Consider the following 18,025-nt stretch of genomic DNA (forward strand, 5'->3'; position numbering starts at 1 on the left):
GTACCCTTCTAGTTTATCAAAGTATTTATTACACTGGTTTGCGTCATTTCAGAGGTCGAGTTTTTCTCAACGGTCCTTGTATGCTTTTTGCATGCTGAATTTAGAAATGTATCTCATTTCGCTCAATCAGGTCAAGTTTTTATGCTATCTCAATTTTAAGGAAAAAAAATAATCAAAATTTTTGTTTTTTTAATTTGCATTTTTTAAATTCAAAATCAGACTTACATTGACAGAAAATATACAAACTATATATAAAATGACGCACAAGTACCGTTAATGTGAAATTCAACATTAAAAAGACGAAGGAAAACTGACTGCTTGAGCGACTGATGTTGGGTGTTGCCAGAAACAACGATTTTTTGGCTGCTCTTAGAGCACCCTTATTCTGGACATTTCCATCTGTCTGTCTGTCCACGAAACGTTGGTCAAGCCTAGGGGCTAAACCACTCAACCGATTGCAATGAAATTTGGTAGGTAGGACCAATATTTCTGGGAATCGTGTGCTTTCGAATATGGGACCCCGGGCCCGAGCAACGATATAGTAATGGCCCTTTAAAGTGGTCAAAAAATCCCCCCCCCAAAAAAAAAAAAATCGAAAAATCGAAGCTTTGAATTCTGTGCGCAATCTATCTAGCTCCCTTCATGCCAATTTGCAGCCCTAACAAAAAATATTTGTAGGAGGAGATAGGTTTTGGGCGAGTACATGTCGAACATTTCAGAAACGGTTAATTGCGAATATCTCAAAGAGAAAGAGTCTGATTTTGATGAAACTTGGGTGAAATGTGTACAATGTGGCTAGCATGTACACAAAAATGAATGGTTGCTATGCACACCTCTGTTGCTTAGCAACAGCTAAAATACTTTATCGTACATTGTACACCTATTGTGGACTGTACAAAAAAATCAATTCCTCCGAAACTGGACCTCCGAGGGACCTGTTTTTTTGTGCCCAAGGAGAATGTCTTACAGCATCATATAAAAAAATAAAATCTTTAGCGAATAGATAAATGGAATTAGCAGGGCTGCCATTTGTTAGAGTCTCTCTGGAAACTTGCCTGAAATTTCACAAGGCGGGTTTCTGGGCGCAAACGAAGAGGGCTGTGATAATCATATTTATTGTGCTAAATTGATTGATAGCATGTACATGAATATCGGCTAGTCGTGTCGGCCAGCTTTCCATCTCGAGTGAGCAGCCATGTCGCCTACTGGCTTGTCTATATTTTTCTGAAATTGAAATGAAAGTAATTGAGAAGGCACTTTCTTCCACATTAAGTGTACTTGTGTGTCATATGTATAGTTTGTACATTTTCTGTCAATGTAAGTCTGATTTTGAATGAAAAAAATGCTAGTTAAAAAAACAAAAATTTTGATTATTTTTTTTTCCTTAAAATTGAGATAGCATACGACATAGCATGGACTTTTGAAATAAGCTCTTTTAAAAACAAACTCCGTCTGAATTGTTTTTTTGGTGCATTTTCAATGGAGACAAGACAGTTCAGAAAACACCTTGCCCCATGCGTGGTTTTGAGAAAAAGGACATGGGAAGTCTTTTATTTTAAATTCTTGCTTTACGTTTCCAAACACGATGATCAAAGTTCATTTTGTTTGTGAACCTTGCATAACAGACAAGATGGTAACTATACGGCCACCATATTTGTTAGAATGCAGAATCTCACACAGTTATTTTTCCCTCGAGGGCAGGAGAGGGCGTGAATTCTGATTCTAGTAGTTTTTCTCAAAATTAATATTTTTTCCAAATACAGTACTGCCAAACAGAAGAGTTTTGAAAGGGTTAGTACATTGTACACCTATTGTACATTGTACACCTATTGTTAAATGTCATTGGCTTATGCAAAAATATTTTACACAGTCTATTTTTATATCTTATTGATTGTAATAACCCATCTTCATCCAGGATTTTAATTTCCTCTTTCTATTTTTATCCCCCGCCACGTGGCGGAAGGGGGATATTGTTATCACCCGGGTCGTCCGTCCGGCTGGCTGGCTGGCTGGGCGTCGACTTTTATAGCTGTGAGTGCGATAACTCATAAACTGTTCGCCATATCGATTTGAAATTTGGGTCACACATGTACCACCTGAAAAGGAAGAACCGTATTGATTTTTGGCGTGGCCCGATCCAAGATGGCCGACTGGGGCGGCCATCTTGAAAAAAATGTTTTTTGTAATAAATGGAAAACCGCTTATCTGATTTCAATTATTTTTCAATGGTGGGGGATTCCCCATCTCTGATGGTATATTTACGTACTGTTGGACCCTGCTATTCACAGGGGAAATGTTCTTGGAAAATTCCGCAAATGTCGGGGCAGTGTTTCAATGGAGAAAAAGGGGAATAGGTTCCCGGCCGTACATGATTCATAAGGGAAAATTAAAAGTCCCATGAACACGCCCGCAAAAAAAACCACGAATACACATGCGAAAGACCACAAAAAGGCGAAAGAAATACTTGCGAATATGCGAAGCACAGGGCTGCGAATGTAGAAGCAGGTCACATTTTATCAACCACGAATACACAAGATCCACGAATAGCGTGGTCCGACAGTACTTCCTTGAGACATTGACGCAAGGTCTCTCAGAGGCCTGGCATCAAGGTATCTCCATTCCATTTATCTCAGCAGATCTCTGCTGATCTTGTCCTAGTCCAGTTCAGTTTGTCCCATAATAATTATTTCCCCCAGTCAATTTGTTTTTCATTTGGGAGTGCAGTTATTAAGCTATTTAGACACATTAGCCTAAACACAACTCTGTTCAAAGCATATTCAAATTCCTTTAACAGTGCTCAGCCACACAGCAAGTTATTGGCCCAAAGGCTGTATAGACACAGTATATACTTATTTAATTTCAGTTACCTTTTACCACAACAGCTACCTTCACAACATTTCCAATTAACTTTTATCATTCCAAGTACCTGTTATTTATGGCTTAAGTATGTATTGTATTGATCCGTAACACTATTTATTATGCAGAGATGTTAATTGAAATACAGGTAGACGATCAGTGAAATCACTACACAATAAGCCACTATTAGTCGATAATATCATAACAAACCAATGTGATTAATCAAGGTGGCTGCTGTACTTGTAATGCGTGTTGGTCTAGTCGTCAAAGGGACAAAAAAAATACAAAATTAAGTATTCATAAAAGTTAAATTGTTTGTTATATTTAAGAAAATTTATATTAAAGTCCCCCATAATTAATACGTTTTTATTTTCGATAGATATGCCAGACAATCATGAATCCAAGGCATCACTAAATTTTTCTGAATTTACATCCTTGACTTTATATATTACATTAGCAATAACACTGGGGAAAAATTTTTTCTTATTATTTGTTACATGAGATTTTTCAACTTATTCTATGTATTTTTTCAATGCTGATTTCAAATTTGAAATCGGTTTTCCTCTACGTGCTCTAGTTTTCATGCAATTTGAAACTTGCGATTTTCGCAAAAAGGACACCCATTGCTATTTGCACAAGGGATAACTTGAGAACTATGGGTGCGATTTCAGACTTTAAGGCCCAGTCACACCTTGACGTTTTAGCCAGCAATGGCAACGTATTAAAATGTATGTAAAACGCTGGCTTACGTTGAACTTTTGATGTTTTTTTTAAAGATTCGGACGTATTCATAACGACTTGGTCTTATGCATAACGTATTAGTAACGGACACGAACGATTTGTTGTGTTTTAGATAACTTATACCAACGAATGCTGAGCCTGTTGTCGGCCTTCACAACCTATGCCCAACGATAGTCTAACTTAGGCATAGCGCGCTGCACGCATCGCTGACGATGACGTGGCGTAGCTTATGAAAAGGCTGCCGCACAACAATTCAAATCATAACCACCGCAGAAATGGAAGTGTCAACATCGCAGTCACACCTTGGCGATCTTGCCAGCGTATGCCGACCTCTGAAAAATGCGTCTAAAACGCTGGCGCACGTCGAATACGGTATGGGTAAGTTTGGTATGCGTGAATAGAACGCTAAAGTACGCTATCATACGTCGTAGTAAGTGGAGTACGTCTTGTAATTTTAAACATGTTGAAAATTTTACGACCTACTTGCCGTATAACACGTTCTGCATGCGATGGGAATAAGTTGTACGCACGATATGCGATCGTTGACACACATCGACACACGTTACTTGAAAGGTACTCACAAGTCGAAACACGTCAAGGTTATGGTTAGCGTCAGTGTTCCAGAGTCCCGGTTTTTTTGTTTTTCTTCGGTGTGACGGTGTTCAGTGTACAGTGCGGTTATGATTTAAATCGTTGAGCGGCAGCCTATTAATTATATTATATTATAACCGCACTAGAAATCGAAGTGTCAAAATCACCATCATACCGAAGGAAGGAAGAAAAAAAAATAAAAGCAGGGAGTCTGGAGCACTGACGCTAACCATTACCTTGATGTGTTTCGACTTATGAGCACCTTACAAGTAACGTGTGTCGATGTGTGTCACCGATCGCGTAACGTGAGTATAACACGTTACTCATAGGTTAGAAATAAGTTTCGGGTACGCTAAACATTACCTCGACGTGTTTCGACTTGAGTAACTTACAAGTAACGTGTGTCAACGATTGCGTGACGTGCCTAGAACTTATGGCCAGCGTTATGCGGAACGTGTGAGTCGTACGCTGGCATAAGTCTTAAAATTTCAAGCATGGAAAATTTGAGGACAACTGCAAAGTACAACGTTTAAAGCCAGCGTACAACGACGTATGGCAGTGTTTTTCAGCGTGCTCTCAATGTTATCAAAACTTACCCATAACGTATTCGACGTGTTCCAGCGTTTTACACAAATTTTCCAAAAATCGGCATAAGCTGGCTAAAACGTCAAGGTGTGACTAGGCCTTTAGTGGAAATATACGATGCCTAAACTGCTAAATAACTATAGACCGTATTCGTTTTGCTGCTAACAATTTGCTCACAATTTATTTAACATCAATTTCCTTGTCTTTATTGATATTTATTTATCTTTATTGATATATTCTTTAACTTTATGTTTTTCTTTGTTTCAGATCTGATCATGGCTTCTTCAATAAGACATAAATGTGTAAATAATCCTGATGCATTCTGTTATGTATGTGGCTGCTACACACTACTTCGTCAAAAGCGCAATATAACATCGTTTGTAAGGCGTGCCTATAAAGCCTATTTTGATGTTCCCCTTGGCGACCAAGACAAAAAATGGGCTCCTCATATTGTATGTCATAATTGTGAGGAAATGCTTCGTGACTGGACAAAAGGAAAACGAAAGGGTCTGCCTTTTGGAGTTCCCATGGTTTGGCGAGAACCCAAGGACCACGTAACTGACTGCTATTTTTGCCTGGTCAACACAAAGGGTGTCAGCAAGAAAAACCAGCAAAAGATCTCTTATCCCTGTATTCCCTCAGCAATTCGACCTACTCCGCACTCTGAGGAACTCCCCGTTCCAGTTTTTAATGGTTTTGTCTTATCTGAAGATGAAGGCAGTGAACATGATCAGCAAGAGCACGAGGGTTGTGATGATGGGCTTCAAGAAATGGTTTCAGAATCCGAATCCTCCTCATCTGATACCAAACAGTCATCAGCCCCTCAGCAATTTAGCCAACCGGAATTGAATGACTTAGTGCGTGATTTGGGGCTCTCCAAGAAAGCAGCTGAGGTATTAGCCTCCCGGCTACAAGAGAAAAATCTACTTGACCACTCTGCAAATATTTCATATTTCTGAAAGCGGGACTAGATCTTTGTCGCCTTTTTCTCAGAAGACAAGCAGTTTTTTATTGCCACGATATCCCAGGTCCTCTCGGGCAATTAGGTGTTACTTTGTATAATCCAACAGAATGGCGATTATTTATGAATACCTCTAAGCGCAGCCTTAAGTGTATTCTCTTGCACAATAGCAATGTTTATGGAGCGGTTCCTGTTGGTCACTCAGTGCATTTGTGAGAAGAACATAATGACATAAAAATTGTCATTGACTTACTCAAATATCACGAGCACAACTGGATCATTTGTGTGGACCTGAAAATGGTCAACGTTCTCCTTGGTCAACAGAAAGGCTTCACAAAGTTTCCATGCCATCTCTGCATGTGGGATAGCCGAACTCGAGAGAAACACTGGATCCTGAAGGAGTGGCCCATCCGTGAAACTCTGGAAGCAGGCATGCCAAACATTGTGAATGACCCAATCGTCAGCCGAGAGAAGATCATTTTTCCCCCACTCCATATCAAGCTCGGCTTGATGAAACAGTTCGTGAAGGCATTGAGTACTGATGGTGAATGTTTTCAACATATCGTTTCTGCTTTTCTTGCTTTGTCTTTCGAGAAGATCAAAGCAGGTGTGTTTGATGGACCTCAAATTTGTGCCCTTGTATGTGATGAGGAATTTGTAAGGAAGATGAATGACAAGGAGAAGAGAGCGTGGCTGTCTTTCGTCGCAGTTATACAAAACTTTCTTGATAACAAAAAGGCAGATAACTATGAGTTTCTGGTTACGAGAATGCTGTTGGCTTTTCGCGATCTTGGGTGCAACATGAGTGTCAAGCTCCATTTCCTGAATAGTCACCTTGATCAATTACCTGAAAACCTTGGGGCTGTAAGTGAGGAACAGGGAGAGCGCTTCCATCAGGACCTCATGACGATGGAAGAGCGCTACCAAGGGCGATGGGACAAAAATATGATGGCAGACTACTGCTGGAGCATCAAACGAGATTGCCCTGTGGAAGTCCACAAATGCAAGAGCTACAAGTGCAAATTCTTGCCTGAATAGGACCTATTTGAACTTTGCATTCCATCCTTATCAATTTTTCTGAATCACCTATCATCTTTATGTCGAAATATATGTTAATTTAAATTTGCTTTTAATTCAAATTGTAACTTACCAAATAAATGTTGAAAATGTTGAATTGCAAAATATGTTTAATATAAATTTGCTTTTAATACAAATTGTAACTTACCAAATAAATGTTGATAATGGTGGATTGCAAAAAATCTAGAGCTTACAGAGAGAAACTAACTTCAAATTTGAATTCAGCACACTCAAATTAGGTAAGATCAAGTGCTGGTATCAATGCAACAAAAACTTTGTTGGCCAGTGTAATGTTTTTGCCGTTGTCTTGATAAATCTCAAAAAAATACCGATTCACATAAATTTTCATTCGTGAAGTGTTCAACATATCAAAATAGATTTTGAATGTACATAGCAAGTCACCTCCACCCTTTCACATCTATTTTTACATGACAATGAATAACTTTTTTTTGAACAGAATGGCCACGTTTTCTCTAAGCCACATTTCAGAAAAGCTGATGACATCAAATTGAAAATTTAACATTCAAATAATCAAAAATGCCATCAAAATTTTTCAGAATACTCCTGGAATTAAAATGTACAGAAGAAAACTTGGAGTCACAGGTGTCATTACAAAAACAATCGAAAAATTTGTTTGGAGAATAATACTATGATCCATCAATGTAATCACAAAAAAAAAATTGTCTGGATCGAATCTTTCATTTTCATGAAAATCATAATAATGATCAAATGGTTCAAATCACAAATTTTCCAACTGGTCAACATTTATACCATGATCAGATTGCATATCTGAGACAGTTGCACTAAAGTCATCTGAATCAAGTTGATTAAATGGTAAAATGTTTTGAAAGCAAGTAATACAGATCAAAACTAGAGGGGGAGCACTCGGGAGAGTGCAAAACCTCCGCCGCCAATACTGCTGGGTCACTCAAGTGATCCTTATATCTTATTCATTAAATATGATGTCAACAGTGCTGACAGAGTTATAGTTCTTTTCTCCATTTTTCTTTGGGGGGGGGGTTGGAAATCACTTAAAATATGTAGAAATGCAAAAAAAAGAAAACTTTCTTTTTGGGGGGGGTGGGGGGTTGGAAATCACTTAAAACATGTAGAAATGCAGAAAAAAATTCTCTAACAATTTCTTTTTTGGGGGGGGGTTGGAAATCACTTAAAACATGTAGAAATGCAAAAAAAAAATCTTTTTTGGGAGGGGGGGGTTGGAAATCACTTAAAACATGTAGAAATGCAAAAAAAAAAAGAATTTTTCTCTAACAATTTTTTTTGGGGGGGGGGTAGCAATTTTTTGGGGGGGGTTGGAAATCACTTAAAACATGTAGAAATGCCCCCCAAAAAATTCTTTTTTGGGAGGGGGGGTGGGTTGGAAATCACTTAAAACATGTAGAAATTAAAAAAAAAAAATTCTCTAACAATTTTTTTTGAGGGGGGGGGGACCAAGTCCAAAATTTAATGGCATGATCCTTGGACCATACCTAATCCCACCCACCAAGTTTCGTCGAAATCCGTCGAGAAGTTTTTCCATAATACTGTTCACAAGCAAACAAACAAACAAACAAACAAACAAACAAACAGAAAGGGGTGAAAATAGTAACCTCCATCCATCTTCGAAGATGGCGGAGGTTAACAAGAAAAAGAGCAATCAGAGATTGCAGACCCTCGCCAGGACTTGTTTTGTGTGGTGTATTTTGTGTGGCGTTTGTGCACTGGTGTGTTGTGTGATTAATAATAGACGTAACTTGAACTGCCACCTTTATAACTGCTGGCAGTGACTACCGGGTACCAAGATGTCCCGCTTTCATGCAACCCCGCTTTGATCGGACACCTGACACTGAACCGTGATGTTTATTGTTATTCAATTACATTGAATTTAGAATGGGATTAAAATAAATTCAATTTAAATCAAATGAAATACAAATAGGTACAGTCCTGCATTGGAGTAATCAGAAGGAATCTAAACAGGCAAAAAGCAAAGATGAGTTCATCCGGAGTAACCGAGATAGGATTTGCATTTCAGCTGCTACTCATCTACCCTCAAACCCGGAAGTAAAATAAAAAATAACCCATATCAAAAAAAAAAATTCTGGATCCCAGACCATGTGTCAGATCAAGTTGAGATTTAAAGCATTTATTTCTCACCACTAATAGATCATAATTGTGAAGTTTTATATTGCTTGATTAAGCGATTCCAGAGAAAACATTTTAAAATATTTTTCTTCAATCCAATATGGCTGCCAAACCATGTAACCTTTCAATTATTCCTCAACAAATTGTACACCCATGGCTTTGGGAACATTTTTGTGAAGTTTCCCCTCTACGTCCAGCCGTTCTGGAGAAGATATTTATGGTTTTTAGGGTAAATCAAACATGGCTGCCAAACCATGTTACCTATGACATCATATGTGTGAAGCTTTTGTTCCTCATAGATAGTTGGTCATACGTGTAAAGTTTCACCTCAATCTGCTCAGCCATTTCAGAGAAGTCTTTTGAATGTTTAAAATATATATATATATATATATATATATATATATATATATATATATATATATATATATATATATATATATATATATATATATATATATATATATATATATATATATATATATATATATATATATATATATATATATATATATATATATATATATATATATATATATATATATATATATATATATATATATATATATATATATATATATATATATATATATATATATATATATATATATATATATATATATATATATATATATATATATATATATATATATATATATATATATATATATATATATATATATATATATATATATATATATATATATATATATATATATATATATATATATATATATATATACATAGATATATATATATATATACATACATATACATATACATATATATATATACATATATATATATACATATATATATATACATATATATATATACATATATATATATATATACATATATATATATATATATATATATATATATATATATATATATATATATACCAAATAACGTGACCAATGACATCAATGTTGTTTTTTATGGATCATTTTATCCCAAGATGATCCTCAAAATTTTTCTTATTGATCAGATGTAGCGTTCTACCTTTGCAATTATGACGTTATAACGAATGCACATGTGATGTCATAAAAGATCACACTCATTCCCCATGAGGAGTACTTGTCATGTGCCAAGTTTCAAGTTTTTTTCCTTGATGCGGTTCCAGAGAAACAGAGATCCAAAGTTTTTCAGTTTTTCCAACATGGCTGGCACCACGTGACCTGTGACCATAATTATCATTAAAACATTCGACATGAGTAGTCGCTCCAATGGTGAAAATTTTGTCTCGATCCGACAAGCGGTTGCGAAGAAAAACACTAGGGTTCTGTGCGGACAAACAGACAGATAAACAAACAAACAAACGGACCCAGATGCAATACCCTCTCCTTCGACGAGGGTAAATAGTGTTACGAATCTGGAAGCCATTTGCACACAAACAGACAGCAGTCTCGAAGCTTAGCTATTTCAATAAGTATGTGTATAGTTACATTCCTCCCCATGCCTAAAGGGAATTACATGTGTGCGCTGCGAAGTTTCTTTCTAGTTAGATTTTTGCAATACCCAACGCCAACAAATCAATCCTTCACTTCTTCGCATCATCGACGCCATTGCCCACGTGCTTCGACTACGGACGTGGGCGGAGGTTTCCTCACCTCAGAACACTGACTCCGCCCAGTAAAGTAGGGGGTTCCCCCCTGTCCAATCACGGATGGCCAATACATCACCCCACAAAACCCTGTCCAATCAGGGCAAAGATTACCTCAGAGCTCCGACTCCGCCCCAGAAAGGCAGGGTTTTCCCCCTGTCCAATCAGAGGGGGACAGATATCACCCCACAAAACCCTGTCCAATCAGGGCAAAGATCACTTCAGAGGACCGATGACCCCACCCCGCCCTGGGGAGGGATAACAATCGATGGGCTCCCCTTAGTACTCGCGGGAGTTTGGTTGGAATTGTCAGAGAAGAAAGGGGTCGCCATTGCTCTTGCTGTGAGTCGTTGGTGGTCGTCGTTGCCGTGTCTTAAGCTGCTCCTCTGACTATTCCACAGCCGTCGACTTCCATCTCTCATTTTGTCGAGCAATAGCCCGGAGTCTGAGCCGGGAATTTCCGCTGGCCCTCTGTGAGGAGCGACCCTGGCCCCTGCATGGACCCCGCTATACCGTGTCTGGGCTCGCCGACGACCCCGAGTTTCACACCTGCAGTCGCGGGCCAAACCCCACGAGGCGGCCAGGTACCGACCAAACTCTGACCTCCAGCCTGCCTATCCCCTTGGCTGCGAGGGTCGAAATAAAGATAATCCGGGTCCATTTTCTTTTGGTGTGTGTGTGTGTGTGTGGTGGCGCCGTCCTATAAGTAGAAATTGTATGTGTTAAGTGCTTTTGCTCATTGTACATTTCACTGCATATTCGTGATAACTCTGCTCTGTATCTCCCTCCCTATTATAAATAAACTCCTGTTAAATGTACCAGCTCGTTGCCTGTCGTTTCTATCATTGACCCAGCAAGGTGCGGTCTTGAGAAATAGTGAGGCTGTTTGTGCCGTAAATTGTCATTTGGACCGGCGCGGCTTTGGTAATTTCCGCTCGGTTACGCTGGACCTGAGTCAGTAACAGCGACTCGGTTCGCACAAAGCCGGCCAAGGGTGTGTCTTCCCCGGTAGTTAGATGGCGTGAGTACTTAGGTAAATTGGAATAGACAAGTGGACCCTACCTCACGCTGTCGAAATATTGGTGACCACGGTCCTTTAAGCGAGCCTCGAATGCTTGTGGAGCAGCATCACAATCAAACATGGATCCTAATTTCACGATCATTGGGTCTGGAATCTGATGCTGGTTCTCCTGATAGTTGAGACGGGATTTCTAAAACAGACGATGAGCATTTACCAGTGGCATGGACTTTACATCTCCTCAGATGTAAAGCCAAGTTGCACATTGCCATCACGCACCTCTTTTCTGGCGTTTTCTTTGGTAGATCGTAAAACAATAAGTTCTGCTTTCTTTCATAAATCTCCATGGCCGGCACGACGTTCACCAGCTTCTCCTCAATTTCCTTACTCTACCTGTGCATGCTGGGTAACATTTCACTTTCCAGGGTTAACAATCTATCAGCAGAGCCTGATGTAGAATGTTGTAGTTCTGCTAATGTAGTGTTAATCCGCTGTATGTCTTGTTGGATCATTACAATGCTTGCATTCATCGTGTCAAATCTCTGCAATACGTGTGAGGTGAAGCATTGGAAATTGCTGCGGAAAGATGTAAGCGCCTTGCGTGGCGTAGCTTTTCGCCATGGTTGTGATCTTCAGGCTTAAAGCTTGGTTATTCTTTGGGAATTTAAGGGGTCTAAAGAGTCATGGGTATTTTGAGGTCTTTGGGTTATAAAGGCTCTTTGGAGTAGAATGGGTATTAAGGGTCTTGGGGATTTTAAGGGTCTTAGGGTTATAAAGAGTATTGAGGGTTCTGAATGGTCTTGGTGATCATAATGGTCTTAGGGGTCATAAGGTTCTTTGCGGTGTTAAGGGTCATTGGGGTCGAAAAGGATCTTAGAGCTCCTAAATGTCCTTAGGGTATTAAGGGGTTTTCTGAGTGTCAAGCAATCTAAGGGTATACAGGGGTCTGGAACTCGCATGCACGCACGGACACACAGATGCACGTATGCCTCCTTTTATAGTACTATCGGACCCCGACATTCACGGTTCTGCTATTCGCGGACCCTGTGCATTCATGCTTCGTAAAATGTGACCTGCTTCTACATTCACGGCCCTGTGCTTCACATATTTGCAGTTTTTTGCAGGCGTCTTCGTGGTTTTTCTGACCTGTTTCTACATTTGCTTCACATATTCTACAATATGCTTCACATATTCGCGATTTTTCTGACATGATTCTACATTCACGGCCCTGTGCTTCACATATGCACGTTTTTTTGTGGGCGTATTCGTGGTTTTTCTGACCTGCTTCTGCATTCACGGCCCTGTGTTTTACATATTAGCAGTTTTTGGTGGGCATATTCATGGTTTTTCATGGGATGTTTGATTTCCCCTTATGAATCACGAACCGCCGGGAACCTATCCCTCTTTTTCCTATTGAAACAATGCCCCGACATTTGCGGATTCGACATTTGCACCATTTTTCAGGAAAGTATTCCTCCCTCCCCCCCCCCCCTTCCTGACATTTTTCGCAATTTTTTTTGCAACATCTGGGAATTTCAAATCTCCTCATTATTTTTTTCCCCCTTGAGTCTTGCCTACGTTTTGATGCCAAATATGTCAAAATCGGACTGGCTTTCAGGATATGTCCAAAGCCAAAGCCAAGTAAAGCCAAATATTGTTATGAATTTGGAAGCCTTTTGCACACAGACAGTCAGCAGTCCCATAGTTCAGTTATCTCGTTAAGTATATGTGGATAGTTAGAATCCCTCCCCAATGTCTAATGGGTTAATTTCATGTGTGCGCTGCGGGTTTCTTTTATAGTTAGATTTTTTACATCTTTAAATCCACCAACGCCAACAAAACCCTCACAACACTCCTCCTCCCACTCTGCGGGCGAACAAGCCCTTCACCTGCCAAACCTTCACTTCACACCACGGTGCCATAACGCACGTGTTTCTGACTATGGATGTGGGCGGAACCCCCTCGCCTCAGAGCTCTGACTCCGCCCCAGCAAAAAAGAATGTCTCCCCTGTCGACACTGGGGAAGGCAAAAGAGCCTCTCTCGGGTGAGGAGCACCGAGACGCCGACACGCCCCTCCTCCAATCATAGCTGGCCACCACGACGTCCGAAACCCCTTGTCTAATCCGGAGGCGAGTTACCACAGAAACTGATCCCTCCACCCCGCACGGGGGGGGGGGGGGATAAAAAGAATCGTGAGGCTCTCAAAGACAATGTGGGAGTCCTTTTTCGGTCGTGCCTTGGTCATCTTGGTTCCGGTCTTCGTTTCCTCGTCATCGTCGTTCGTTGGTGGCTGGTCGTCCATAGGATCCTGGTTGCTTGCTGGATTCTGGCTGTGGGTTCGAGTCCCACCGTGGTGGTTTGTGTGCGCTCATTGGATTGTGGTTCGTGTGGAACGCTCGAGCTGGGGACCCCGCTCCCTTTAACGGACTCTGAGCTCACAAGTGCGGGTCGGCCAGACCGCACGAGGCGGCCAGGTACCCGACCAAACTCTAACCCCCAGCTTGCCTATCCTCCGTGGCTGGAGGGTCCGAATAAAGGCCAGTTGGCTCCATTTCTTTTTGGGTGTGTGTGTGTGTGTCTGTGGCCAGTCTTATAAGTAGAATTGCATAAGTGCCTTGCTTATTGTACATTGCAATTTAGTCGGATTAACTCTGCTCTGTGTCTCCCTTCCTGATTATTGTGAAGAAACCCCGTGTTAAATGTACCAGCTCATTTTCTGTGCTTTCTCTCATTGGCCTAGCATGGTTTGGGTTTAAGTTATAGTGAGGCCTATTGTGCCGTAGATTGTTATTTGGACCGGCGTGGCTTTGGTAATTCCCGCTCGGTTATGCCAGATCCAAGTTGGTAACAGCAACTCGGTTCGGACAAAGCTGGCTGAGGTTGTGGCTTCCTCGGTAGCTAGACTGCACGGCTAATTAGGTAAATTGGAATCAGACAAAAAGACACTAACCGTGCGGTCGAAATATTGGCGTCCACGGTCCATTAAGCGACCCGTCGACTTCGGAGTTATCCGGAGTGACGACCTTCAATTCCGGGTGTTTGGGGGGGGGGGGGGAGACGGCCCAACTGCTCCATGTCGCGGTTATTCCCCGCCCCTGAACCCGGCACCACAACAATATGTCCAGAGGCTTTCAGGATTACAACAGTGCCTGAACATCATGATTTCCAGCTTGAGAAAAATTTTTTTAACATCGTACACTTTTCATGTAATCTCATGTATGCAATGACCAGAATTGTAGATTTCTCTGAAAAATGCATAAGATCAGCATGTTGCATAATTAACGAGGTAATAATTATAAAAAAAATAATTACAATATGAACTAATAAATTACGCCATCACGTTCATTAGATGATCATCTATGCACATACAGATTTTCAAGTTCATCAGACAATCTATGTCTGAGATCTGAGTGGGGGGGGGGCAAATTTTTCTTTTGCATCTAACATCCCCAATCATTGCCACTAAGTAACAACTGCTGTCAGTTAATGGCAAAGGTTGTGATGCACCATAGACTTTCTAAACCAGTGCTGGAATAATCAGGATGAAATTCATGTCTGTTTGTATGTCATTTGCCAGCATATTTTTACTCTGTCTGCCTGCCTGACAGTGAAACAAAAAAAGTAATAATGGTGCATTAATGGAAGAAATAATGCCAGACTCTAAACCCACACACTACACATATTCACACGTACACAATCATACTATTGATTTGCTGTGGTGGATACTATATCACATGTCCCTTTGTTTTAGGTGGTGTGACTACCTGGCAGTTTAGCTGCTGATGGTGATGAGTGAAAGCCACCCGTTCGGTTCAAGTGGAGTGTGAGTGTGTAATCCAACGTCTACCAGAAGATATGACTGATCCACTCGTTCAACAGAAGGAGAACCAATTCTGATTTGATGCGATTACCAGCTGCTAAGATACAGAATCACAAGGCACTTGTTGAAACTTTTCACGATTTGATGAGAATGGACATCCATAAATCAAATGCTATGCTAAACGTCAGAACCTCTTTTCCTTGAACAAACAATTGCATGTTATTGAGCATAAAGAGTCGGTAAAAAAACAAAACGTCCCAGCACCACCACCACCACCACCACCACCACCACCCCCCTGTCACCCCTACCCCACACCTCCAATGCTCTTTCAAGTGTATGTGATTTTTGTGTGAAGCAATTTATTGATGAACCATTTGTGCTATAATGTTGAATGATCTCAGGATCATACTTGTGCATCACATAAAAATGCTGGGTTGTTTGACTGGTTGTCATCACATCATACATTCAACCGAAAAATTAATTTACAAGGAAGTTTGAGGCAACATTTCAGGATTCTGTGCTTCTAGTGTGATGACAAAGGCTGGCTCATGACCTATCCAGATAATACGTTGAGAGACCATTTGGTGTGTCATATTCTCAAGGCATAAAATGAACCGATCATCCTGAGATACAACTATTCGAACAACGTCGCAGTATTGGCAAATGCAGCACTGCTGTTGCGTGCTAATACTCTGGCGCTGAACGGTATGGAAACATGGCCCCATGAACAATGTGGACACATTCCTTTCCGGCTCTGTGGCACTTTTCTTTTTTACTTGAGTGTAATAACAGGAGTGAAGGGTGATGGTAAACCACAAGCTGCTTCAGCTGAGAGAAGCGCTTACTTCCGCTGCCTGCTCTACTCGTGTGTGTGTGTGAGTGAGACTTTCGTTGGGGATGAATTACTTAATTTTTACCTCGTGCACACAAAACGAAAAACGGGGTTAAGCAATTGGTTCATGTCTGTCTTATCAGTTTGTGATCGAGGAACAACATATTTCAATTGAATGTTATATTTTGAACACTAATAGGATGAATAAGAAGCCGAGCGTCATTTTGACGTACCTTGGCTTAGAATTCATCCCGACCGCACATATGTAGAGAGGAGTGAGATAATATATTTTTACTCTGCCTGACAGTGAAACGAAATTGAAAGTCATTCCAAACAGAAAACTTACTGTTTTTAAGGATGTCATAATGGACACAAACAACAGGCATGGATAACTAATGTATTGTGTTTGATAGGGTGATGCAAAAGATGCTGGAGAAAATAGTGGTAGAACCCATAATTTTTTTTTTAATTGATACACCTGTAAACCTTTATTTAAATTGATTTATATGTTTGAACACTATGATACAAATCGCCTTCATAATACTTCCAAGAACCTCCAGTTTTGCAGGGGTGTGTTCAGTGACCAAGTTTCTTGTAGGGCACTCGCCAAGTAGCTTAAGCAAGTGCTCCATGTGAAACCATTGATAAGGACAAGTTAGCGCTTGACAAGCGCTAACTCCACAGGTTGGACCATCTCACTGCACGCTGTCAAGACCTATCAAATGGTGGAGTCGTGATATTGTTGAGGTTTTGGAAGACCCCAGACAGTTTCGTCCAACATATAAAGGAACCCGAGAGTTTAGATATATCAGTAGTCTTTTGTTTAGATAGATTACCTTTCCCCTCGTATCGGTGGATAGGGAAATGCACTGTGCTTGTGTAGCAAGTTTGAAATTCCCTTTGTAACTCCTCTCAAGATCCCCTCTCTTCTTGTATCCCTTCTTGTCACTTCCTCCCCTCCCTCACCCCTCCCCCAATCCCTCTTAATCTCTCTCGTTCCCCACAACTCTTTTCAGCACATCCAAACACACTTTGCAAGACACAAAGCCACATTTCATTACAAAACCACAATACAAAGCAAAACCAAAGGAACATCACTTTGTAGCGCTGGGGAATATCCAGCATTTGACGGAGCAACAAAGACAGCATAAGGGCGGGGTTATCAGAAGAGGGTGTTGCCGAGCCGGGAGCTTGACCAATGAGCATGGCCTGACGACAGCTGCGCTCCAATGTGAACAACAAGCTATACTAGAATACTGATCGGCTCTTATGCCACGCCCCGGCTGAGGGTTTTATAAGTCCGGGTAGCCCAAAACTCAAGGTTGTGTGTTTCCGGAGAACCAGAAGGAGTCCTCGAGGGATGAGCCCAATGAACGAAAGTCGCTGCACAGACGGACTCTGTTGGGAGCGAGTGCAATCGAGGTGTGGAGCTCTTTCCCTGGAAGTGCCGGCAATTCCACACTTATTCTCTTGCTTTCCCTATTTCTAATCGTTCACTTGAATGCACAAAGACCAATCAACGATTACCCCCTCGATTCGCTCAAAGCAGGGGTACTGACTCACATTCACGATTTCCTCTGCGCATTATGAAACATTTTGGCATATTACATTACATTTCTCCCCACAAGGCACATTATAGAATCACCCTTTCTTCTTTCTCTCCCCCCCCCTCTCTCCCCTTTTCACGTTGGGACCGCGTAAGCCTATAGACTTACGTCAGGTGAGTGAGGGGTTGGCAACGAGCCCTACCTCCTTTATGTCTCTGCCTAACACTCTTACTTGTCTAACTTCCCAGAGT

General features: G+C 40.7%; 1 protein-coding gene across 3 annotated transcripts in view; it reads left to right on the forward strand.

The window, feature by feature from the left end:
* The window catches only part of LOC147023354 (uncharacterized), a 111,455-nt gene extending 95,618 nt beyond the window's left edge, over positions 1-15,837 (forward strand). For all 3 annotated transcript variants that reach the window (XR_015060153.1, XR_015060152.1, XR_015060154.1), the window contains exon 3: positions 15,327-15,837. The gene's annotated coding sequence lies outside the window, so the exon portion shown is untranslated. The remainder of the gene's footprint in view (positions 1-15,326) is intronic.
* Positions 15,838-18,025: the final 2,188 nt, after the last annotated feature.

This window comes from Eptatretus burgeri, chromosome 7, assembly GCF_056783735.1.
Source record: "Eptatretus burgeri isolate ZD-2024b chromosome 7, Ebu_testis_v1, whole genome shotgun sequence".
Classification (NCBI taxonomy): Eukaryota; Metazoa; Chordata; class Myxini; order Myxiniformes; family Myxinidae; genus Eptatretus; species Eptatretus burgeri.